Source organism: Mesocricetus auratus, unplaced genomic scaffold (assembly GCF_017639785.1).
Source record: "Mesocricetus auratus isolate SY011 unplaced genomic scaffold, BCM_Maur_2.0 Super-Scaffold_100029, whole genome shotgun sequence".
Taxonomy (NCBI): domain Eukaryota; kingdom Metazoa; phylum Chordata; class Mammalia; order Rodentia; family Cricetidae; genus Mesocricetus; species Mesocricetus auratus.
In genome coordinates this window covers 8,904,341-8,929,682 of record NW_024429210.1, presented here as the reverse complement: position 1 = coordinate 8,929,682, position 25,342 = coordinate 8,904,341, and the positions used below count along the sequence as shown (strand labels likewise).

General features: G+C 42.3%; 2 long non-coding RNA genes across 2 annotated transcripts; one reads left to right on the top strand and one right to left on the bottom strand.

Annotated features, from left to right (window-relative positions):
- Nucleotides 1–2,009: 2,009 nt before the first annotated feature.
- On the bottom strand, nt 2,010–13,671 carry LOC121134705. The gene is made up of 3 exons (XR_005871828.1): nt 13,476–13,671; nt 10,871–11,493; nt 2,010–2,603 (listed from the first exon to the last, which is right to left on the bottom strand). It is a non-coding gene; the product is annotated as an uncharacterized LOC121134705 (long non-coding RNA).
- On the top strand, nt 8,194–19,151 carry LOC121134704. Its single transcript, XR_005871827.1, has 3 exons — nt 8,194–8,378; nt 18,332–18,460; nt 18,851–19,151. It is a non-coding gene; the product is annotated as an uncharacterized LOC121134704 (long non-coding RNA).
- The last annotated feature ends 6,191 nt before the right edge of the window (nt 19,152–25,342 follow it).

Below are 25,342 nucleotides of genomic sequence, written 5' to 3'. Positions count from 1 at the left end.
TCTAGATTCACATCCATGCATCTTGGAATTCGCAGGCAAGTGGTTGAAACTAGAAGAAAACCATCCCGACCCAGGTAACCCAGACACAGAAAGACAAACATGGTATGTACTCATTCATAAGTGGACATTAGATGCAAAACACAGGATAGCCAGCCTGTAGTCCATGACACCAGAGAAGCTAGGTAACAAGGAGAACCCTGAGAGTCCTATGTGGATGCCCCTGGGAAAGGAAAACAGATAAGATCTCCTGAGGAAATTGGGAGCATGGTGGGTAGGGAGTGGGAGAAGGAATAGTGGAAGGGGAGGGGGAGGTGAAGAAGGAAGGGAGAGGAGAACACAAGGAAACAGGATAGTCAAGATGGGGGAAGTCAGAGAGGGAGAGCAAGGAAAGAGATAACTTGATTGAGGGAGTCACTATGGTGCTACTGAGAGGCCTGGAACCAGGGAAACTCCCAGGAATCCACAAGAATGACCCCAGCTAAGACCCTAAGCATCAGTGGAGAGGGTGCCTGAACTGGCCTTCCCTGTAATCAGATGAATGATTACCTGATTTATCATCATAGAACCTTCATCCAGCAACCGATGGAGGCAGATGCAGAGATCCACAGCTAAGCACTGGGCAGAGCTCCTGGAGTCCAGCTGAAGAGAAGCAAAGGGGTCAAGACCATTTTGGGGATACCCACAGAAACAGCTGACCTCAGCTAATGGGAACTCACTGACTCTGAACTGACAGTGGGTGGGTGGGGTGCTGGATAGGACCAAACTAGGCTCTCTGAATGTGGTGACAGTAGTGGGACTTGGACAGTCTGTGGGTCACTGACAGTGGGACCAGGATTTATCCCTAGTGCTTCAGCTGGCTATTTTGCAGCCCATTCTCTTTGGAGAAATATGTTGCTCAGTCTTGATTTAAGGGGGAGGGCCTTGGTCCTGCCTCAAAGTTCATTGACTCCCCATGGGAAGCCTTACCCTCTCTGAGGAATGGACAAGGGGTAAGGGGGTAGGGGAAGGAGGGGGTGGCAGGAGGAGGGGAGAGAGTGAAAACTAGGATTGGCATGCAAAATAAAAAGATGATGAAAAATACAAATAAAATAAAATCACGCTCACACTTCAAAGCAAGAAACTATTTTGTTTCACTATGCAAAGCAGCAATCAGATTTTTAAGGCAATTAGAGGCAAAGGACTCCTGCTATGATGATCACTGTGGTGTGTAACTTGGTGGCATCACAAACGCCAATCATTCCCAAAGAAACTACTTCATTAAGCGCCCATTTACAAGGGATCTTAGAGCCGGTGCTTATCTTTTGTTTGGATTTTCCAGTGCCCCCATCACCGGGTCTCTGGTTCGTGTGTAGAAGATTTGGAGATACAATAAACTAGAAAGAATAGACCAAGCACAACACACCAGACTAAGGCCAAACCAAATAAATATGTCTATTTCTGAGTCCTGGAGTTCATAAAAAAAAACAGAAATAAATTCCTATATAAGATGGGAGATATTTTGTGAGAAAGGGGCTTCAGTGTGAACTTTCTCTGAGATTGTCTGCTAGGCAGCTGTTTGTCTAAAAGCCACTGTTTATTTTAGATATTCTAATCATGCTTGTGCAAATAATACAGGCCACACGAAAGCACAATGAGAAATTAAAATTCCCCGAAGTGTGAATTAAGAACTAGGCATATGCTTCCTACTCAAAACAAATTACTCAAAATCTCATTTGAATCTGCTGCTAATAATATCAACAGAAGCATAATGCAACCCAAATGCAATTTTCCTTGGTGTTGACTTAAAAGGCAAGCTCCCTGGTTTCAGCTGATAGTGAGAATGGATTACCACTCACTCACCTCTTTGTGCCTCTGTTTTCTTACCTGTGAAATGGGAACAATAAAAGTATCCATCTCACAGAGTTACTGGGCTTCCCGGTAAATTTTGAAAATAATGTCTGGCATGACATAAGTGCTTTGTAAATAGCCATTATTGTACTAACAATAAATCAAAACGCTTGGGAGCCATCGAATTTCCTTTTATTCCTTGACAAAAGAATAGCTCTGTCCGTCTTTACAGCTTTCACATTCATGTTGTCCTAGAATCTTGGCTCCTTGTGTTCAAGAATCCTTCCTTGCTCTTTTTAGAAGGCTCATCTCTGGCTCACCCCTCCTTATAAAGGAGAATATTACAGTATCCTGGAGCCAGAATGGCTCAAGGGCCATTGCATTTTCATTAGAAGATTTGTATGTCTGATATCCCAGAATCGACCAGAGCACTTGAGACCCGACTCCCCTCACCCCTCCACCCCGCGGGGGTGGGGACCTCAGAGATGGTTGAATGCCTCACTTTGCTCTTACTTCAAAATGTGCAGTGAAAGATTTGTTTTGCGCCAAAGGAGGGCCACTGTTGAAGTGACTGTGCATAAGCAAACAGAGGGCAATGTGTTCATTTCAGTGGCTCTTCTCTCCGCGGGTTCCTCCCAGTGCTGCATGGTTCCAGCTACCGTCTATTGCAGACTCCGCTACTGGGATGGTCGTTTCAGTTCCCCAGCTCAGCTGCCGCGGCTATGCAGAGGGCCCTTCTTACTTGTATGCGGATTCTGTCCCGTGGAGTTCACCAGCTGCGGAGGGGAATTATCGTTGGGCTTAGAATACTTGCACACGTACCGTACATGTATCATGCATAGACTTCTTTCTTGTCATTAGTCCCTAAACAATACACTACGTATAACGTTATGACTATGTATAACAATTTTGTTTGGGATGTTATTAATCGCTTAGAGATAATTTAACGCAGAGAGGAGGATGTGAGCAGGTTGTATGCGAGTCTGTTATTCGAAGCAGGAAACTGAACATGCCAGATTTTGGACAAGACAGTCCTAGAACCAGTCTCCTGGAGATCTTGAGAAAGAGGTGTGCCACATGAACTAGGTGCACTCATGTAGAGACCTCCTCCAGGGTCACTGTGGGATCCCCTCTAGCCTTAGGTCTGTGACTCAGCTGATTGATTTTCTCAATTTGAGAGGATCTCAACCTGTCTTGTTTGTGATACATACATACTCACACATACATACATACATACATACATATATACATACATATGTATGTTTTTCTTTTTGGGTTTTTGAGACAGGGTTTCTCTGTGTAGCCTTGGCTGTCCTGACTCTCTCTGTAGACCAGACTGGCCTTGAACTCATACAGATTTCTCTGCCTCTGCCTCCTGAGTGCTGGGACTATAAGGCATGCACTCGTGATACTTTTTAAAATTTAGTGCTCACACTAAGAGGTTCCATGCCATGGCCATTGTTTCTAATAATCTTGCCCTCAGCTGTGGGGCTTTAAAAACTTTCTCAAAAGGGATGTCTTCTTCCTCCCAATGTCAGCTCGATCCTTCTAAAGGTCAATTAGATTTTGCTGTTTCTCTGCATAAAAACCCTTCAGTGCTAGTGAATGTAAGTATATTTGGTGGTTCTCCCGAGCTTTCAGGGTCCACTGTCCAGTGAGAACCTGGAGCTCTGACCCCAACACTGTCTGTTTTGCTGTCTACCCTCACTCATGCCCTGGCTCTGGGTAGATTGTTTCTGATGGTGTTTCCACTGTTCTTTGTTCCATTTTCTCAGATCAATTTATCCTCCTTCTAGGTTAAACTCCAACATCTTGTCCTCTGGGAAGTCTGTGAGGTACTCTGGGCTGAGCTAGATGGTCCCATGTGTACCTAACTAGCACTCAAGTATTTTTCTTCTATAGTACTAAACATACTGCCAATCTTTTTTTTTTTTTCTTACCTGTTGATTGAACATGTTGCCCACCAGTCTGAAAACTTCTGTGAGTATGGACTGGATTTTTCATCTGGGCATTTCCTGTTCCCATGCCAGACCCTTTTATACAGTAACAAGATCAACAATGTTTACTGAATAAGTAAATGAACAGAGCTTTAGTTTGACGAGACTGCTCATATGATTATTACAGATAGAACAGACCTTGAAAGAATTATAATTTAGGTCAATTTATATAGCAAAGAAAAAAAACTTCCCAAAGAGTTTAGAGACAGAATGTCAAGAATCAGGTCATGCAGGTGGGATGATTTAAATGAATTAGAGAATAAGACTCAGGGTGAGGAGCCGGAGAAGAGGCTTGCATTGGGTAACAGATGCAAACGGTCCAATGCTGAAGTTAATGAGGTCTAAAATTCTTCTTGCAGAGCTAAAGGTTCCTTTAGTGACCACAGACTATGGGTGGAGAACTTGTCTGGAAAGGACTCATACCCAGGGGAAACTGTTGCAGTTGCTGAGCTGCCTGATGTTGGTATTGTTATGTTTATTAAGCACCTAGTAATGGTGTGGCATTTTCATTAGATGCTTTAGAATCATAACCTCATAGGGGTTAACCCTGAGAATGTCTTTGGGAAGTCACTGAGAGTGGCTCTATTTTGTGAATGAGAAACCTAAGGGTACAGGAGACCAAAGGATACAGTCAAGGTCTCCAAGCATGGACCCTGCTGGTCTCTGATTGAACCACAAGGCTTCATTCTGTACTATCAGATCACAAAGGAAGACCAGATCCACTATGCATGACTGTTTCATGATGGCTATGGACCAATCAGAGCATATCCTAAGAAGGGACACCCATGAGCATTCGGGGATGGCAATGAGTTACAACTTTGTCTCCTCCTTAAGTCACTAAAGCAACAGGAATGAACAGAAACATCATAGAGATAGAAATCCAATAGCAGCTTTGCCAGAGAAAAATGTTGTGCTGTGATTAAGTGTTCACATGCTGTGCTCCTAGCCTGAGCCCAAAAGGAGGCAACCAGATCAAAGGTCCATTTGCTAAGCAGAGCTCTGGCAGCCAAGTTCATCAGCACTGCCATAGAGATCTCGAGAGGGAGGTCCCAAACAGAAGGCCTTATAGACCAGAAGGATGTGGGTGTCCACACTCAGTGACGTCTACTAGATTCAGCAGTCAGGTCTCCCAGTCTCATTTCTAGAGGCAGGGATGAGTCCGTGAGTACCGAGAGAGTGACTTTCAATCTCACATAGACATGGAAACTGGGGGAGAGAAGCCCTTGTCTCTAGCCACAGTAGGGATGCTAAGTGACCTGTCAGTGGGATCAAGGACCAGAACTCATGTGAAAATAAACTTCGTGTGCCAGATTGGCTAGGCTGTGGGCACAGATGTCTGGCCAAAAACAGACTGTAGTGCCCCATGAAGGCAAGGCTTCAGATGTCCCTGCCGCTTACAGTGACAGACTAGCCAAAGCAGATGTGTCTGTGTGGTATGAGTAAGTGGTCCACATATAATCAGTTGAAGACCTTAGGTGCGAACATTGCATTTCCCGAAGAAGAGGAAAGTTCCTTCAAAATGGCAATACCGGCTCTTGCCTGAAATTCTAGCCTGCTGGTAAACTTTAGGTTTATTTCCCCAAATGGTATGAGAGCCAGCTCCTTAAGCACAATCTGATTCTCCTTGTATGCTTCCCCTCTCTTTCTTTCTTTAATACATTTTACACACGCACACAAAGACATACCTCCTACTGGTTTTGACTCACTGCAGAACCAAGTCCGCTGCTGAGAGGCCCAAGACTGAGTCGTGGAAGCTGTGTCCATGTTTCTAATTCCCACAGGACACACCATTGGGCTTATTCATCATGTCTGTCAGAGTGTACTATCTCCAGATATTTGAGTGTCAAGGATGGTTTAAAGCAAAGCTATGACCTTGCCACTGGTGACACAGGAAATCCTTATGTGACTAGATGGCTGGTTTAGATGACTAGCTCTTGTCTGTTAGGGTCCCACCAAAAACGTCTCAAGGGCCGTAACACAGTCTTAATTAAAATGCCACTCTTCACATTTTTATACTTAACAGAATTTATCTGAGAATATGATAATGACAAATTGGAATCTAAAATTCAGCCTAAACATATTTCGTTTTGTTTTTCAAGGCAGGGTTTCATTGTTTAGCTCTGACTTTCCCGGGACTCACCTCTGTAGACCAGGCTGGCCTGGAACTTTCTGTGATCCGTCCGCCTCTGCCTCCTGAGTGCTGGGATTAAAGGCGTGTACTACCGCTGCCCAGCTTCTTTTTTTTTGTTGCTGTTGTTGCTCTTTATTTTTCATATTGCTTTGTCTCTGCATAGTGCACTCCTTTATTTAAAATACTCACAATTTATGCCAACCGTATTAGTACTGTTCTGCTGCTACTTGGTTATTTAATTATAAATTAAAACTCATAGTTCATAGGATCTTTTGACTAGAACTAAGCAAAAATAAATAATAAAATACAAATGAGAAAGTAATCTCATTTGCAAGTAAAATTTCTCTGAAGTCAATTATCTTATTTTCAGAAGAGGCACATTTAGGAGAAATATATTGAATTCATCTGAAAGAACAGAAGAATTATTGCAATATAAATGCTGTCTCTTTAAATCCTAATGAACACCGGGTTTATTATTTCTAAAGAAAATTTTATCTTCTTTTTTTTCTCTTCTGCTGGGAAACATTACTGCTTCTTGTCTACAAAGGACAAGGGCCTGAACTCAGAGCCCACCTCCATAGCACATCCAGAATATTGACGCTAGTTTTACCTCCCCTCTTCCTAATGTAGTTACATGGGCTCCTCTTTCTTCCTTGAATTACCTGTCACCATTCTTGGACTTGGACTTGGCAGCACCAATGCAGCCATCATGTCAAGCCCAGCTGTTTAACTTTGCCCTCATGAGGAACAGGGGAATTTTTTTTTGAGCCCTGACACCATAACTCTGTTCAGAGAAATGTGTAGGACAGCAGACATGAACCTGGGCAGAAGGCATCACAGGAAGGCAGAGCTGAGGGGATTACAAAACCTTGTTTTTGATATTAATGTTGAGAATATCCCCCAAAGAGCCCTGAGCTGACAGGCCAATCGCTTTGGGAGGACAGATCACTTCTTTAGTACTGTGTTTGTCAAGCCTCAGGGAACCAGCAAACCCTCTCACACAGTTAGTTGTATTTAACAAAGGTTGTCAAAGGCTGTTTTTTTCTCTCACAGATCATCAGGGGATGCCGATTTCATAAAACCAAATGCATCAACATTTGGGTTTCTCATGATAAGACCGTGTTTTCCTGGAGTATTTTCTTAGTAGAGAAGGTTTTGCTCAGAGTCAAATAATTACCATCCACTGTGTGGGTATAGAAATGATGGTCAAAACTGATTGTAATGATCTTGGAAGCAGCACAAAGATAGTGTCTAAGAACTATCAGTCTTTGGATTGGCATTACTAGATACCTTCATTGTGGAGTCTCTTGGCATCATAGAACAGAAGATGGTCTAGGTCTTGGTGCAGTGGGGCCTTGGAGTCATTTAGATGAGTATAGCACAATAGATAACTTGCCTCTCTTCCTCTGAGGGAGGTTGCATGGGGTGGATCCTGCAACTATGCCAGTGATGGCTGGATTGGGTCCCCACTGAGCCGTGTGACTGTAGTATGGTCCTCTGCGCTATTTGTGGTGAGTCAATCAGTTGAGTATCCATCCTAAAGGTGATAAGCAAGGCAGGACCCTCACATGGCTTCTTCCCAACTCACCTCTGTTGACTGTTGACTTATATATGCATATAGGGTATTGCTGTGTAATCCAGATTTGTCCTTGAGTTCGAGATCTTGCATCAGCTGGAATACAAATGTGTACCGCCATGTTCAGGTCCTCCTCGTTCCTCTGTATAAATGACCCCTCCAGCCAACAGACAGCATGTATAAAGCTAACACCCACAATCCCTACCTTCACTTCCGGTTCATAAGCTTGATAGCAGGGCCCCTGGGGGTGGGACTGGTAGCCTAGTGCTGGTGGGTTTCATGCATCTTTTCAAAGAGCTGGCGCTTCCCCTGAAGGTTTGTTTTCTCATTGTGAGCTTACTGACTCTATTTTTTATTTCTTAATATATTTCTTGCAACAAAGAACGAATGCCCAAGTACAATTATATCCAGATTACTACAGTCTCAACTTAAACATTACCAAAAGCTATAATTTTGACACTCTTTTATCTATCCCAAGTTAATAGTAGTTTTGCATGTCTCTATATTATTTTCATCTGAGCCTCTGCCTCCCTCCCCTTCAGTTATTGTCTCTGGAATATGTACAGGCTTGTTTAATTTTAGTACTGAATTGGGGATATGGAAGAGATTATTTTTAATTATCTTACTTATTTATTGAAACATAATATATTTCTACAGACCTCCTGTGCTACAGAAGCATCACTTCCCTTGTGAAGATGTTGCCAGACTGCTGCTGAAGTGAGGATTGGCGCTAAGCAGGGTCATAATCTGAAGCAATTCTGCAAGCTCTATCCTTCAGAGTCCCAAGGCCCACCTCTCAGCGACTTCCTTCCATATGAAACATTTACCTGCTTCGGTGGCTAGCAAGGTCAGGGCTGTTTTTTTTTTCCTGCAATTTAGCAAGTCTGCTTGGTCCCCTTTTTAAAAAGTCACTGCATTAGAACTCCAAGCTCTAACAAAGACTTCCCCGTCCCAGGGAGATTAATGTGTATGGAGCCCAGAGGAGTTGAAGGGCATTTTCTACCTTGTTGCCCTGGTGATTACAACCCTGTCTCTTACTGCACCAGGTCAGAGCACAGCCATAATGACTTTAAATATATATAATATTAGTGAAGAAGAGAAAATAAATCCTTGGCCAAGCTATTACCTAGTAGAAAAAAAATCCATCCCTTTGAATCTCAGCCTTGACTTGCCTGTGTTTCTTTGTGCTCTGCTGGTAGCAGATTCAGGAATTAGAAACCCCTGACATTATATGGTGCTGTATCAGGAGATCAAGACCCACAGCGCATTTTGCGGGGCTGAGTGCAAAATGAAATTGTGATGCTTCATGTTCAAAAGTTATTTAGGACTCAAATGACAACAGCAGAGCAGTAAAGCAAGTGATTGTCTCTCTGGGCTGGGGCCTCTGACCCACTGCACCGGCTCTAGGCCCTGGCTTGTGGAGACACTCTGCTAGGAACCAACCAGCCCTGTTTCCATTCTTGTTCTTCAGCCTCTGCCATTTACATTTGTCTCAGAGGTCTGCGGTCAGTTTCCCAAACTCAGTCGAGTGCCTTCTTCTTTTTCACATTTAGATTCTGTAAGCAACATGTACCCTACAGTGCCAAGCAAGTCCTGTCACTGAGGTATCCTCCAAGGCCCGATGAAAGCCATCAGAGGGACCGTGGAGAGCTGCCTAATCAGTCTAGAGGACACACTTTCCTCAGGTGTGACATTGTGGCTACAGTATGTCAGTAACTCTCCTCAGCTGTGACACTGTGGCTACAGTCTGTCAGTAACTCTCCTCAGCTGTGACATTGTGGGTACAGTCACTGTAAGGCTGTCATCAAGGCTGTCCACTCAATCTAGAGTGGTTACCTTTGAGGATTCTCTATTATATCTCTCAGTTACAGAGTTTTTCTCTCTTGAGTCTGACAAACCCTTTCCAAGCCTTTTCGAATGTCCCAGGACCATTCCCCCACCTGCCCCATTTTCTCAAATATTTGTTACCACTGCCTGACAAATGCCTGAAAATCCCCTCTTGTATTCACCATCAGTAACTCCCTCTCCTCAGGTGTGACATTGTGGCCACAGTCACTCAGTAACTCCCTCTTCTCAGCTGTGACATTGTGGCTACATTCTGTCAGTAACTCCCTCTCCTCAGGTGTGACATTGTGGCCACAGTCAGTCAGTAACTCCCTCTCCTTAGCTGTAACATTGTGGCTACAGTCTGTCAGTAACTCTCCTCAGTTGTGACATTGTGGCTACAGTCTGTCAGTAACTCCCTCTCCTCAGCTGTGACATTGTGGCTACAGTCTGTCAGTAACTCTCCTCAGGTGTGACATTGTGGCTACAGTCTGTCAGTAACTCTCCTCAGGTGTGACATTGTGGCTACAGTCTGTCAGTAACTCTCCTCAGCTGTGACATTGTGGCTACAGTCACTGTAAGTGACTCCCTCTCCTCAGGTGTAACATTGTGGCTACAGTCACTGTAAGTAACTCCCTCTGCTCAGCTGTAACACTGTGGCCACAGAAGGAACAGAATCTCAGCTGCCTCTTGTTCTCCCTGAGTTCCAAATCTTGCTTTCTCAGTGTTCCATTGCTATAAGATGGTTTAGAGAACCCGATACTTAGCCATCAAATCCTCTATAAAAACCACGCTGTGGAGCTGGAGAGATGGAGCACTGGTTGCTCTTGAAGAGGACTCTGGTTCGGTTTCCAGCATGCACATGGTGGCTCACACCTGTCTGCAACTCTAGTTCTAGGGAATCTGATGCCCACATCTGAGTTTTGTAGGCACCAGGCATGCATCTGATGCACAGACAGACACACATGCATCCAGGACAATCGTTCATATTCACAAAGCAAATAAATCTATATATCTTAAATTTTCCCTGCTATCCCCACTTATTTAATTGAAATCCCAGCTTTTGCTTATTGAGAAGATTATTTTTTGACATCATTTAAATTGGAACTTTCATAGTAAAAACATCAGAATATTTGGAGAGTTCCTGTGTGCTTATTCTACCAGGAAAGGCTGAGGGTTTTCACAGACTTTTGCTCCTGGAGGGCGTATGAGACACTGAGGTTCCCAGACATTAGCACACGGACAGATGCAATGAAAATGAAAATAGATTAAAGGGGTGTGCCCACAACTCTCTTGCTTCCCTGGAGCTGCTCATCTTTGCAACTCAGTTCCTCCTGTAGACAACTCAAGCATTTTGTTATGGGGATAAGAATTAGATGAATCAGAACTACCAGGTTAGGTTTTCTCTACTTACCCCTATTAATTCCTATGTGACCAGTTAAGTCCCCTTAAATGGAGACCCCCGGATGTCTCAGTTTGAAACATAAATATACCTTGCAACCATCATTCTTTTACCTTTGCAGGGAACGAAGCCATCACTTTCCTCTCTAGACCTTCTTATTAGATTCCCCACTCTTTTTGGTCATTTTGATGGCCAAGCATGAAGGATTTGAAGTTCTCACTGTTTGCCAAGTCTGTGTAAAGTCAGACTTAGATTTGGATCCATGGCTGCTTCACAAGAGAGTTCTCCTGATCTCACTCTCCAGGAACATTGTAAGCCATTTGGATATAAGAAGGGATTTGGATGTAAGGATTTCCTAGCTGGTGTCTGAGCTCATTCACTCTCAAGGCTGGCAATGGATCTTTTCTTTCTTGTTGTGTTTTATAGAAGTTGACCCATGTACTAGATTTAAAAAGAGAATCAATGGAATTCAAGACACTGGACCTGTATGTAGATTGTTTTCTCAATCCTGATAATTGCTCTGTGACTTTTGATAGCAGCCTCATCAGTCTTCTCAAAGAAATGGCATTGGAAGGGAATGTTCCCATGGCTATTGCTGTGGCAGTGGAGTGCCCCTCCTGACTGCTTGTCTCAGTTCACCAACGTGCCGGGTTTCTTTAGAAGACTTCATCCTTTCACCCCTGCCATGCCATCAAACACTTTTTACTAAAGCAGGAGCACTTTTAGATGGATTCACCTGGAAGTAAATAAAATATCCGTTAAAGCTTATAGGCTTCCATCCACCCAGTGTTTCTTCATAGATCAAACAGTTCCCCTTTCTCCCTCCTTCCTGTTGTCTCCCTTCTCTCCACTGCCTTCCTTCCTTTGCTCCTGCTTCATCTTTCTCCTTCTTGACAGGGTTTTGTTTAAGGGCCTAGATTGGCCTAAAATGTACCTGTGCAGTCCAGTTTGCTTTCCAGCTCACAATCCTCCTGCGTCCGCCTCCCGAGTGCTGAGCTTACAGGCACACCCAGCTCCACAACTTCCCAGTCTCTTTCATATCTGAGAATGTTCCCTGCCTGTCTTCCTTGCAGATTTTCCTTAAGTTCTATTTTGGCGTGTTGGGAGATAGAGCATTGTGCGATGAATAGAGCAGGCCAAGAAGTTGGGGGTCTTAGACTCCAGCATCACCTTTGGCCATTCACTAACAGCAGAGATCTTTATACGCTGGTGCTGTGTCCTTAAGTCACACACGAGATCAAAACATGGTACCTTTACCACAAAGCTGTCTTGTAATGATGGTTTAAACTGTCAAAAATTGGTTTTGGATATTTTTATGAATGTGTTCATTATTATTTCAACAGGTTAATTTTTTTGAAGTTTTATTTTGATAGATTTTTACCAATTTATGCAAATGGTGCATACTGTATTTGTAATTTAAATCTAATTAGCGACTCATAAGCCATGTGTTTCCTTTCTTTCAATGATAGTTACTGGTGTCAAATAAGATTTTGGCCTCTTTTCATTCAAGAACTTGGGTTGGAAATGAAAACAGGAATTATAAGGAAGAGACTTAAATATAGTTCAGATCCAAATATGCTAATTAACACATTTGTTTGATTTTGGAACATCTGGAAAAGAAACCGTGTACTAATTCCTTTAAAATGATTGATTTAAACATTTGTACGAGATTCAGGTGTGTGATTTTAATTGCACAATTAATTATTGGTGAGGTCCTTTTATTTTTTCTTGATGGAAATCCACATAATAAAACATTGTATAAATTATTTCAGAAAAGAAAAATAATAAATATAATTGCAGTTTTCATATTTATTCCTAAAGTATGCTTAAGCAATTATTTTTATGTTAACTAGATTTTTCCTTTTCTTCATTTTCTCTCCCTACCTGTCTCTGAGTCTCCTTTCTTTTTCTTTTCCTTCTTCCTTCTTTTTCTTTTTCTGTTCCTCCCACTCTTCCCTTCTTCCATTTATACAAATAAGACATAGACATAAGGGTAATGTTACATGGAAAGACTTACTGTAAGATATTTTAGCCCCAAATGGATAAAAATGTGGGCATGGACAGAAATGGCTGAATTGAGTTTTGTTCTTCTGAAAATGAATCAGATAGGCAGAAAAAATGCCACTGGTATTTTATATATATGCAAAATATACACACATATGCAAGTGTATGTGTGCATGTTTATTAATTTACACTTCTGCACATTCAAAGAAAATCTCATTATCTTCTGACGGCAAAGCCATGTTCTTAGTGATTATGTCTCATCTGTGTAGATGAGCTTTTCTTGATTCTTACCAGCCTTTGAATAAACGTTACAATTTCCAGTTAATAGAACGTGAATTTGATGTCCTTATATTCCTGAAATAGCAAATGTCCTCACCTAGGGAGACAGCTTCAAGTCCCTTTTCTCCACTTCCTAGTACACACGGTACCTGGGTGCTCTAGTCCTCTCTTTGGGTGAAGACTACGAAAGTTTCTGGCAAAATGAAATAATCTCTTGAGGAATTGTTGCGTGCCACAGAGCACACATCAGTGACTTAGCCCGAGGGAATGCTTAGCAGCGAAAGACAGGCACAAAGCTCTGGAGGTCAGAGCCTTGGGTGGGGCAGTGAGAGCCTTGGGTGGGACAGTGAGAGCCTTGGGTGGGACAGTGAGCGCCTTGGGGTGCTTTGTACACAGGAAGATCTGCTAGGGCATGGCACTAAAGACAGGACTTACCCTCCAAGGTATCTTAGATGGCACTGCTTAGAAAAGCATATTCACAGGAGTCAGGGCTTGAGGATACGAGCTGTTTTAAGCGAAAGCTTTGCAACTGTGGGATTTCCCCTTCCCTGGTGCTTAGCAACAACGTGGAACAGACTCCAAAATTTCTCAAGCTTCTTCTTGTCCTCCAGATGTGTGCTGTCCTATCAACTTTGCTAGAGTGCAGTCGTGATTAAAAGAAGTACTATTTATGAAGTATTTAGCACAGTACTTTGTCTTTAAGAAACACAAATATAAACTGTGTATCTACAGGAATGTCTACATTGCTGTCTAATTTTGTCTCTTAATACGCCTTCAATTGCTGATAACATAAAAATCGGATTCGAACTTAATTACAGACTCAAGCCACAGAAAGACTTACTAGCTCCCATAAACGGGAAATAAAGTGGGTAAGCTTGGGTTGGCTTGTTTTTGCCACCTAATAAAATTATCTAGAACCATTTACTCTGCCCCCCCCCCCCCGTTCCCTTTCTGCTGTTAACTTTATCCCAAGGCTGCTGTTACCTTGTGGTTGGGAGATAGCCACAAACCCAGGCTAGATCTACATGTTCCCTAAAGGAAGACTGAGAAGTCAGTGTGCCTAAGACTTAACTGTGACTTTTCCATCCAAATCCTCAATGCAATCTAGAAATTCTGAGCAAGGGAAGGGATTACACTGTTGGATTTAGGACTTGATCACAAGCTCCAACTTGATTGCCATGTGCTAACGGGAAACCTATCCACAAGAAAGTTGTTGTTTTACCTGTAAACAGCTCTGGAAGAAGGGAGGATTCCTGACTGTTAGTGGGTACAAAGGGTTCCTTGCACATTACACAGATAGTGAAGGGTAAATCTGGCGATGGATCTGTCACCTCAGCTCAGGGAGTGTCGGCATTCATGGGCAATGGGGTGGACAGTTTTAGGAATCTTGAATGTCTGTTGGAAGACACATGGATATTAATTTCAAAAATTTTCACAATATCAAATTCCTAAAAACTGATACCTAGTAGTGGAGAAATTTAAAATACAGTGTATTCACAAAGCAACAAACAAAACCAAGAAGCCAATCCAACTATATGGCCCCAAATGTGATGGAAATTTTTGTATAAAAGTTTATCAAACTATAAGTCTTAAAGGAAAGCTATTCCTAGAGGATAACGGTATTATGCTCCTATTTGTGTGTGCTAGTTTCTGTGGATATGCTCATATAAAACTTACATTTCCTTATGAATACTAAAGAAACTACAGATGCTAGCTACCAAGGGGAAGGTAGCCGTGAATGTTAGAGACAGAGGTATTTCCACAAACTGACATTTTTTTGAATGTCATATGTGCTCAGGCAGTGGCCTTTAATCTCAGCACTTAGGAAGTGGAGGCAGATGGGTCTCTGTGAGTTTGAGGCCAGCCTGGTCTCCAAAGCAAGTTTCCAGACAGCCAAGGCTACACAGAAGGACCATGTCTTGAAAAACAAACAATGAAGTCATACATATGTCCCATGTTTCCACTGAAAAACACTACCCAATAAGGACAAGCCTGAGACCCTGAATACCCAAGAGACCAAGACAGGAGAATTTCGAGTTCAGGTCCTGAAAGGGCTATAGAGAACATTCAAAGCCAGCACGGGCATCTTGGTGAGACCTTGTCTCAAATGGAGGTTAAAAAAACAGAGGGGCTAGGATGTAATTCAGACATAGACGTAGAGCATTTGCCTAGGCCGTGTCAAGTCCCAGTGCTATGAAAACAAACAAGAACCAAACAAACAGGACCTACTTTTTAGGTTTCACAACATGGGTCAAAACAGAATATGTTCGTTCTCAGTGTCCTGAATTGAGGTAAATCCCTCATTTCTTTATACCCTAGTGTCCTTATGCGTACAGCGAAGGCAATGATGTTCAGGGTGCAAGGCAGTCACACAGATTAACGAAAAGGACCAGTCAAGTGCTTTTTGAGAGCGTCAGATGTCAGTAATGTCCATGCCATTATCCCCATCCCGCTACCTCAAAGGGAGTTCCTTTGGTGTTAAAGGGAAAGCAATCTCAGTAGCATTGAGAGAGGCTGGAGCACTGAGGCCGAGGAGCTCAAGGAGGGTCTATGTTGTCATCTGCAGGTCTTGGTACCACTCAACCCTGACATACTGAACTGGCACACTGAATCCCCACTGCAGCCTTATCTGCCCCCAAAACAGGAAAAGTCTAATTGCATTCCAGTACCTTATTTGTCCAACTCATAGTTACTGAACACCAGCTACATGCCAGGCCCGGGGCTGGGGACTCAGGCTGATTCACCAGTTCCCTGGAGTTGAAATAGGAGCAGACTCAGCAAATACCTGTTGACCAGTGTGCACAGCAACCCCCATTTATATTAATAAAGGATGGACCCAGCACATAGCCACTAGCTGCTGTGGTTACAGTAAAAAAATAAAGCAACAGCTTCCGAAAGCCAGTTTCTATGTCCTCATTGCTAAAGCAAAAATGAATCCCGTGCAAGCTTCCCCACAGTTTATGTACACCTGCCCATATGTCTTAGATGTACCTGTCAAAGTGCACCAACCGTCAGGGGTCAGGAGTGGCCAGGAGAGAGAGTTCCCCAAGAATCACACCACACCTTCTAGCCTGGGCCTACGGGTTTGACCGTTGGCGTGTCTAAGCATCTGCATACTGTAATGGCTAACGGGAGAATCCGAACAAATAGCAATCTCTGGCAATATGAAAACCCTCTTTTAGGACTCAGAATTTGGAAGGGAGCTTGGGAGGAGCAACAGTTGGTTACCAACTTTGGATCTCCCTTCTTACAAAGACTGATGGGGAGCAACTCCCTCCCTTTACCCACCTTCCCTGCTGGCGTTTCCCTGGACTTTCCTATGTACAACAGAACCTCGCTGCCAGTAGGCTGGATTCAAGTGATTCAGGTCTGAAAAAGAAAGTTCTTGTTGGAACAGACATCACTGACAATTAGCCAGGAATCTGAGGATAAAAAAGGGAGGCCCCTGTAAGGTAAACTTACTTGTGTTTATATAGCATGTGATGCGTTTTGAAGTTCCCTCTGAGGAGAGAAGCTCTCTTTCCTACTTCAAAAGCCATTTTCATGGTTTTGAAATTACTAGAAATTATGGGCTAAACCCCCTTCACACACAATTTATTTCACCCCATATCTCATATTTTGTGATAACATGCAAACACCATATGCTGCACTTTCTTTGTATGCATGGAGGAAGGGCAGAAGGAGACCCAGCAGAATTATCACTAGGCGCTGCAAGCCCTTCCATTGAAACCCACATTTACCATGGTGACATTTACTAGTTATGGCAGAGCTGATCAACTGCAGATTTTCTGGCTGCTGAGGCTAAATTGCAAGCTGCTCATAATGCCATCAGATGCTGCTGGGTTTTCAGCCAATGAGAACTTGGGGAATGCTCCCCTCCCTTTCAATTCCTATTGCAGCGGAGCCCCTGTGCCGTTGTATGTATATATGCAAAGTCGCACACATTTGACCTTGTTTGAACTTGATTGACCCCACAAGCTCCTTTCTGAAAAAATGCATCCCTCACTATGTTAGGGAGGCTTCCAAATACTCAAACCAGAACTCTTGGTACATTCCAGGGCTTTTGGTTTTTGCTTTCCTGAATGGGTGTTTATTTGCTCAAATGAAATAGTTAATATCTAGGCATATATATTATTTGTAAGACTGAAGGAGGGAAAACTGTCCCAAATCTTATACTATGCTATTCTATTTCATCTGAGGTAAAATGTATGCCAGGCCAAGTGAGTCAAAAACACAGAGCTATTATTCAATCCATAGGCGGCCTCCATCATTTCTCCACCAACAATGGTGAAAAGATGGGATTTTTACAAGCAAACAGGAAGAGAAAGCTCTCACCCACCTTGGGAATGTGTTTAAGAAGTTGATTTATGTTTCACGCTGAGTCTCACAGCTGCAGTTCAAGCTAACCCAACTTGGCTGCCCCACAGAGTCTGCTTTATTAGGTATCAAGGAGTCGCAAGAAGCCATGTAATTAAAACCGTAATTAACTGGAAAAGGAAAGCGCCACCTGAGTTTTGAGAGGCTGTCGATTTTATTTCCATTACAGCCCTCCTTCTGTTTCTCCTCCTGATTCTGTATTTTCCTTTGCTTGAGACAAAAATAATATATATGTACACCCTACGCACACAAGCACAGGCATGCCTTTGGGGGGGTGGTTAAACTCATGTGCCTGGCTACTTGTTATGGAAAAGGTCATTTAGGATGTTACCTGCTTTAGCCTTTCTGAAGGGACTTGTTCATAGCAGAAATAGCCTACAAGCTCTGTACCCAATGCAGAAGCCACGGGTGACCGTTGAGCCCTCTGAGTGTGGGTAGTGTGAACAGAGAGCACTGCCTGTCAAGCTCATCCTCAATTTTGAAAATGCAGTATAAAAAAGCACTGTAAACGAAATCACACTGATTGTTTACCACATGGCAGTATCTTGGTCACACCCAAGTTTATCGATTTTCCTTTACTTTTAGAGTGGCCATTGGGACACTCAGAAGTGCTTATGTGGCCACCCACGACATTTTTGTAGACAAGGCTTGCCTGGACCTGGGGTCTTATATTTCTGCTGAATCAGGAAACAATGGGCAAAGAGTAACTTTCTTGTTCATTCTGCTATTCCAAGAACTGTGAGGGTGCCTGCTTGGAGCGCTGGGATCCTTGGGGGCGGGGGCGGAGCTCAAAGGCAGTGAAGACCTAGAGATACATGTTAGCTACGGCTGGGTTGTTCGACGCAGTTTCTCAATAAAGAGAGAGAGGTCTGGCAGCGCCACGCCCGTCACGGGTTCTTCTTTCTTTCTAAAAGACCCTCCTTGTCAAAGGACAGTCAGCTGCACTGTGAAATTCGAGTTGTCTCCAGAAGGAAGAAGTCACACACCTTCAACGAAGGCGCCGAGAGAGAGCGAGCTCCACACCAACAGAAGCGTCTTAATTTGTGAGTTAAAGCGTTGAGGAAACAACGCTTTTGAGAAACATGTTGTCTGTTGCATTGTAGCCCACAACTATTAATTTCACACCATCACATGTCTCCATATGGAGGGGGGCGCGTAAGAAACGCACATTGTTGGGTTGTTCATCCCTGGGCATGACGGCTTTGGGGGCGCTTTTATAACCGTGGCTCTCTTTTCAGTTATAAAGAGTAGAGATGCATCATGTGGACACAGTAAAACATGGGTCATTGTGGCCTCTTTTTACCAAGGTCAGAAGTCGACTACCAATTAGCAGTACCCCCAGGAAGCTAAGAGAGCGGCAGCACCCTTCTTCAAAGGGCAAACGGGGACGGGGCATGGTTTTCTCTCTTAAATGTCTTTTCCCCCCTCCACAGTTGCAGATTATGAGGACGCTTTCATAAAATCGTAAGGATCTCTGGTGTCTCCCAGCTCAGGACAGAAATGTGGCAGTGGGTAACTTCGGGACGTGAGCCTGAAATCCCCAGAGCAGATAACACCCAGCGCGTCGGTCCTGATCCAGCTTCAAGTCAGCAGGCCTCCCCGGACCATCTGCGCTCCATAAATTCCAGTAACACTGGCACATGAGGCTTGTAAATCACCACCAAACGGGTTTCACCTGTGACACAGGACATGAACCCTGCTGTATATTCCAATAAACTCCCATAAACCATCTGATATAAACTTCGGATTATGTTTCTTCAGGGGTTGGAATACTTAGATTTCTTTGCTGCAAGTGTGAAGTAAATACACACGGCACATTTTGTTCCTTTACCCGTACTCCAGGCCCTTCGCTGTTTTTAACAGACAGAATTTTACTTCTAGGCTGACATATGCAATTTGGTGAGTTTTAACAGACCAATCATTTTTGTTTTGCCTTCTTTAATAAACTCTTTCTTTCAACACCGCTGTGAATGTCAAAGCCTTATGGTGACTACACATGGGAAACATGATTTATAAACAGCAAATTAATGGCCAAATTGTCAGTAACCCAGCTCACCGATTATAAATAAACACCCATGATAAAGGGTCATATCATTAATATGACTTCAGCGGACTTCAGGCAACCTACACGGCTGTCTTCTAGGACAGATTGTGTGGGTGTACGGGGAGCGTGAGCTGAAAGCTTTCAATTCCATTTAGGGCTTACACATAAGAGTCTCCAAGCAACCATTTTTGCTTGCTACACAGTACTCCCTGCCCATGGAGTCTGACCTTCCCCCAGCCTTAAGAACCCCCAAGCTTTTGGGTAAGGCCTTCCAACATGAGCCACCACTGGCTCACATGCCAGAGAAAATGTCAGGAAAGAATGCGAAATGAATCCTTCAGCAGTCTCCAAGTTTTATGTTTATTAGACATGGTAAGGAATTTCATTCTATCTATCTTTTTAAAACAGGGCCAATTCCCTACAACAGTATTTCTGTTTTCTTTTTTATGAATAAAGTATTTTGTCTCTTTAGAAAGTTTTCATGTTCAGTGTATTTTGAAACTGAACCTATTGAATTATGTTTGATAATTAGGACAAAACTCAACAGCTTCTTTAGTGTCTAGACTCTAGAGGATGACACAATTTAGAAATCATTTTGTGTAGTAGACGTGTGTTACTCATATTTAGCTCAGGGTTATACTAAATTCCTACACTCACTGTCTGCACAATTCTGTGAGCACTGTTTTCTACAGGAGCTTTCGAATCTACAAACCACAGTGCTTTTAAAAAAAAGGGACTCAAGATACAGAGAGGGCACATGTACACAGAAGGAGTTAGACACTGTTTTCATCTATGGTAGCTCCTGGAGATGCAAACATACCAACTTGTCATATGATCTAAACTTCCAGCTTCCACTAAACACCCAGAAGGATGCAATCGCTTTACTGAAAAGCGAGAATTAGAACTGTGGTCAGGGACACAGGAACACTACGATGAATTAAATGACAACATCGAAACAAACCAAACACCTTCCAGGACCCTCCGCATAGTGCCATTCTTTGATGACCACCATGTATCTGTGAATTGACAGGAGCGTTTGCAAAGCACTTGGCCTTATCATGGTCATGTACCTCAAAGGTTCCCTTTAGTTTTCCCTTTTTTCTTTTCTCTCTCTCTTTCTTTCTTTCTTTCTTTCTTTTTTTCCTTTTTTCTTTTTTTTAGCTGAAATCACCTTCTTTAGAAAATGCTTTATATGCTGGAATGGAGTATAGTAAAATTGTTGGAATGTCAGAAGGATTTAAGAAAGCAAATATGAACTTTTTTGTTGTATCATTTTCTTTCATTCATGTAATTTTGGAGCAAATCCTGTTGGTTTCCTGTGACAACTAAATAGTTCTCATTTTTATTCAACATCAAGAGATACTAATTGTGGGCACATCAAATCAAAGTTTGGACTCCTCGAAACTATCAAACTATTTTTTCCTAAGTATTTGGGGGTTTGATAAAAGCCAAAATGCTTGCCTAAAGCACTTCTCTCTATTAATTATTAGACCCATGTGCATCTGAGGAAAATTTGATCCATATGGATTCTGGTTCATTTATGCTTCTTCATCAAAACCCCTTTTCTTAAAGTCCATGTCCAAGAAATCTCTAGAGTCCTGGCAAGTTCTTTTGAGTTATGCCAAGATTAGACAAAGTTGAACACTAGTAGACTCCAGTTGGTTTGTCACCCCGTGCCACCAGTGACTCATTTGTGGGTTCTGGAGCCAGCTTTCACCCATGCTCAAAGCTAAAAGATAGCTGGAGGTAGCTCTAGACAGGTGCTGGAGGTCTGGGAAAGTTGGAGATAAACCAGGAAAATCCTCAAATGCAATGCAATTCATTAAAAACGTTCAGTGATTTTTTTTTAGCAGGGCGGGGGGGGGGTTGCAAAGGCATGGAGCTGGGCACCAGATAAGACTGGGAGGATTAAGAGCTAGCCCAAGTAGGTGGCCAAAAGGGTGATGTTACTTAACGTTATAGCTGAGCTTCTGGATAACAGTTCCTAGATAGGGGCTGTGCCTAATAGTAACTGGCAATGGGCAACACTCAACTGATTTTGCAAACGAAAAATGGGAATGTGGTTCATGATGCATTTCTTCCATCTCTTCCATTTTTCTTTGCTTTTATAAATATTTTTAACGAATTTCATACATGTACACAACAAAATATGTAATGCAGCCATGCTGCCCCCACGTTCCCACTCTCTCTGTATCTCCCTTAACAGGCCCCCTCCCAGCCTCATGTCTCTTTTTGCTGTTTTATTTTTTGATAACCCAATAAATTCAGTTAAACTCACATAAATACATGAGTGTGCAGCCATGCACTTGAGCATAGGAAACCTACTACTGGCCACACCCTCAGTAGAATAATAATTCTCCCTTTCCCTGTGATAAGGAGCTAATAGCTCCTCTGAATGGGGCAGTGCCATGAAGATCATCTAACGGTCCATGCCCGGATTCTGGCTGCTTTGGGACTATGCTTGTATCAGCAATGTCATGTCCAGAGGACAGCATTCCACATCTCTCCTCCATCTTCCAGATCTTGATATTCTTTCCAGTTCATGTTCCCAGAGACTTGGTGATGGTGGGGTTAATGTAAATGTCCGGTTTGTGGCTCAGAACTTTGCCAGTCATGTATCTCTCCTTGACTGCTGTCCCCTGCATAAAGAAGCTGTTCTGATCAAGCTTGCGAGCAGCCCTTGTCTAGAGTATAAACACTGATGTTTACAAGGGAACTTGACAGCATGGATATTTAGCAAAATAACAACAGCAGGTTCTACCATGGGGCCTTAGGACTTCCCTGGCCATGGCCTTTTGACCAGAACTTCAGAACCCAGCATGAAATTCACTCCCACTGTATGGGACTCAAACCCAATCAAAACCTGTCAGTTACCCTCGAAGAGTTGAGTCACTATTGCGCCAATGGACATGCGCTGCCTGATGGGTCAGTATTGTGCATGCAGAGTCCAGAAGTAGCTGAGCCCATGCTGTCTTTTATTTCTCGGCAGCTTGCATAGCACCTCCAGACACTGTGGAAGCAAGTTACAAGGGAGGGATTTCCTGGTTGGTTTGAGATTGCTCTCTCTGAATCCAGCAGCCAAATTGTGTGGTGCTGTCTTGAGCTGTAGAGTTTTACCATATAGTTATGATGGGTAATTGTGCCAGTTAGTTACCTACCTTAGTTAGTTCCTGTCAACTTGACATAAACTAGACTCACCTGGGAAGAGGAACCCTCAGGCTAGGAACTGCCTCCATCTCATTGGCTTTTAGGTATGTTGTGGGGGCATTTATTTTTATTTTTATTTTTGATTAATAATGGATGTGGGAGGGTCAGACCACTGAGCACGTGTTCCTGGATTACATATGAAAGCAAGTTGAAAGTTAAAATATTTAATTTGTGTTGTGTTAATATTATAAGTACCCATCTCTGTCAATTATCAAAATGAATAAAATATTTTTTAAATTAAAAAGAACTATTCTTAGACATATAGTGTAAAATCTAACAAAGATACATGTCAGTGAAACAGGTAGATCTTTTCTACACATTCTGGGAAGATTATTGTTATTGGAATAGGAATGTTAACATTTCTATTGCTGCTTTTCATTACCGGAATTGTAAACTTTGAGATTTGCTCACATAAAAAGTAGGTTATAATTGAAGGAATTATGTAACAATAGAGTCACTAAATTCTTTGGAATAATTTTTCTATTTAAAACCATGTTTGATTTATCACAAAATAGTGTTATTGTTGTACTCTGACAAATTAATGAGTTCTTTCTACAGTATCATTGAGAATAAAAATTATTCTATAATTCCAAATTATTTCAATTGCCCTTGAAAGAAACTTGTAACTGTTCCAGTTAAACACCCTCTAACTTCTATCAAGCTTTTGACGAGCATTGATTTACCTTCTGAATTTATGAATCACTTACATTGGACTTTTAATTTAAAGTAGATTTTCAGACTTTTACTGTTGAGTGTGGGGAGTTCTTTATCTAGTCCAGATCTTAATCCTTCATCATGTAGATGGTTTGCAAATACTTCCTTATGTTCTGTGCGCTGCTTATTTTTTCTTTCTTGATTATGTTTCAATAAACATTTAAAAATATTGATGCTACACAGTTTAATTGTAATTGTTTTGTTAATTTTGTGAGTTCTGTGTCATATGTAAGAGGCCATGTGCATGCCAAGGTTATAAAACATTACACCTGTGTCTTCCAAGTGCTACATAATTTTAGCTTTTACATTTTGATCTTTGATTCATCTATTTTGTGGTTTTCGTGAGGTAGGTGTCCAACCTCACTGGTGGACCTAGTTGTATCTATTTCTGAAATCTTTACTTTGTTTCATTCATCTCCATGTCTAACCTTATTCTAGGACCAAACAAACTTTCTTACAGTAAGTTCTGATATAAGGAACTATAACTCCCATCACTTGGTTATGTGTAGGGATTGTTTTGACTACTACAAAAGGCAGATGTAGTTTGATAAGGTTTGCAGAGAATCTATAGATCAATTTAGAGGCTGTTGCCCTTTTAGCCATGTTAAGACTTCCAACCTATGAATACAGGATGTATTTCCATTTATCCAGGTCGAAGTTAAGTTCTATCTGTATATGCAAGTATTCATAGTCTATAGTATATTAGTCTTGCACTTAGTGGCCAAGTTTACTTCTAAGTAGATTATCTACTTGGATGCTGTCTTAGTTTGGGTTTCTAGTGCTATGAAGAGACACTATGCCCATATCAACACTTATAAGGAAAACATTTAATTGTGGTGGCTCACTTACAGTCATGTAAGCAGACTTAGTGCTGTAACTGAGAGTCCTCCATCTTGCAGGGAACTTTAAGTTGACTGAAACACTGGGTGGTATTCTAAGCATAGGAAACCTCAGAGCCCTCCTTAACACATCCTCTGTTCCCTCTCAGTTAAGCTCTTGTTTACATACACACATGGATACACACAATGTGCTGAGTCTGTTTTGTATTGCTTCTATGTATATATGTTTAGGGAGGACCACTTGGGATTGGATAACCTCTTTGTTATCCTTAGAGAAGAGTGGTTCTCTTTCCCTTAGCCACCATGAACAAGTTGTAGCTCCTCATCTCAGAAGAGGCCCTTGTAAGATTTCCCCTCTTGTCATTGACTGTCATTTGGTATTGTCATTATGCAGGTCTTGTTTAGGTCAGAATATTGTTAAAATTTTATGGTTGCAGCTTCCCTGTCATATACAGAAGACAGTATCTTGAGTCAGACATGCTGGTTCTCTGTTTCTCATAGTCTTTCTCTCCCTTCTTTGGAGATTTTCACTGAGCCTTCAGTGCAGGAGTTGCATTGTAGATGTAATAATTGAGGCTGGGTAACCCATTGTCTGTTTTCATCTGCCTTTTAACCAGTTGTGGGTATCTGTAAGCATCTCCATCTGTAGTGATATATTATTTATGATTTATTAAAGCTTGACTGAGGATTCAGAAAGCAAAGTCAGCCACAAGCCATAAAAGTCAGGCACACACCTTTCATCCCAGTAGCCAGAAGCTAGGAGGTGGTAGTACATCCCTTTAATCCTAGGACTCATGATTAAGAGACAGATGGATCTCTGCGAGTCCCAAGCCACTCATATCCAAACAAGAGTGAATCAATCTAAAAGAGACTTATAGCTCACACCTTTAATTTCGACATTAGGGAAGTATACAAAACCGAAGCAAGGTCTCAGAAAGGCATTTGTTCTCCAGTCATGCTGAGGAGAAGTTATAGTTTGAGACTTGGTGAGAGCTTGTGGAGACAGGACCAGCCCATTCAGCCTGAGGTAGAGGTGAGAAGCTAGTGGCCAGCTGCTTTGCTTTTCTGAAATTCAGCTTGAAACTTGAATCCCAATATCAGTCTCTGGGTCATTTATTTAT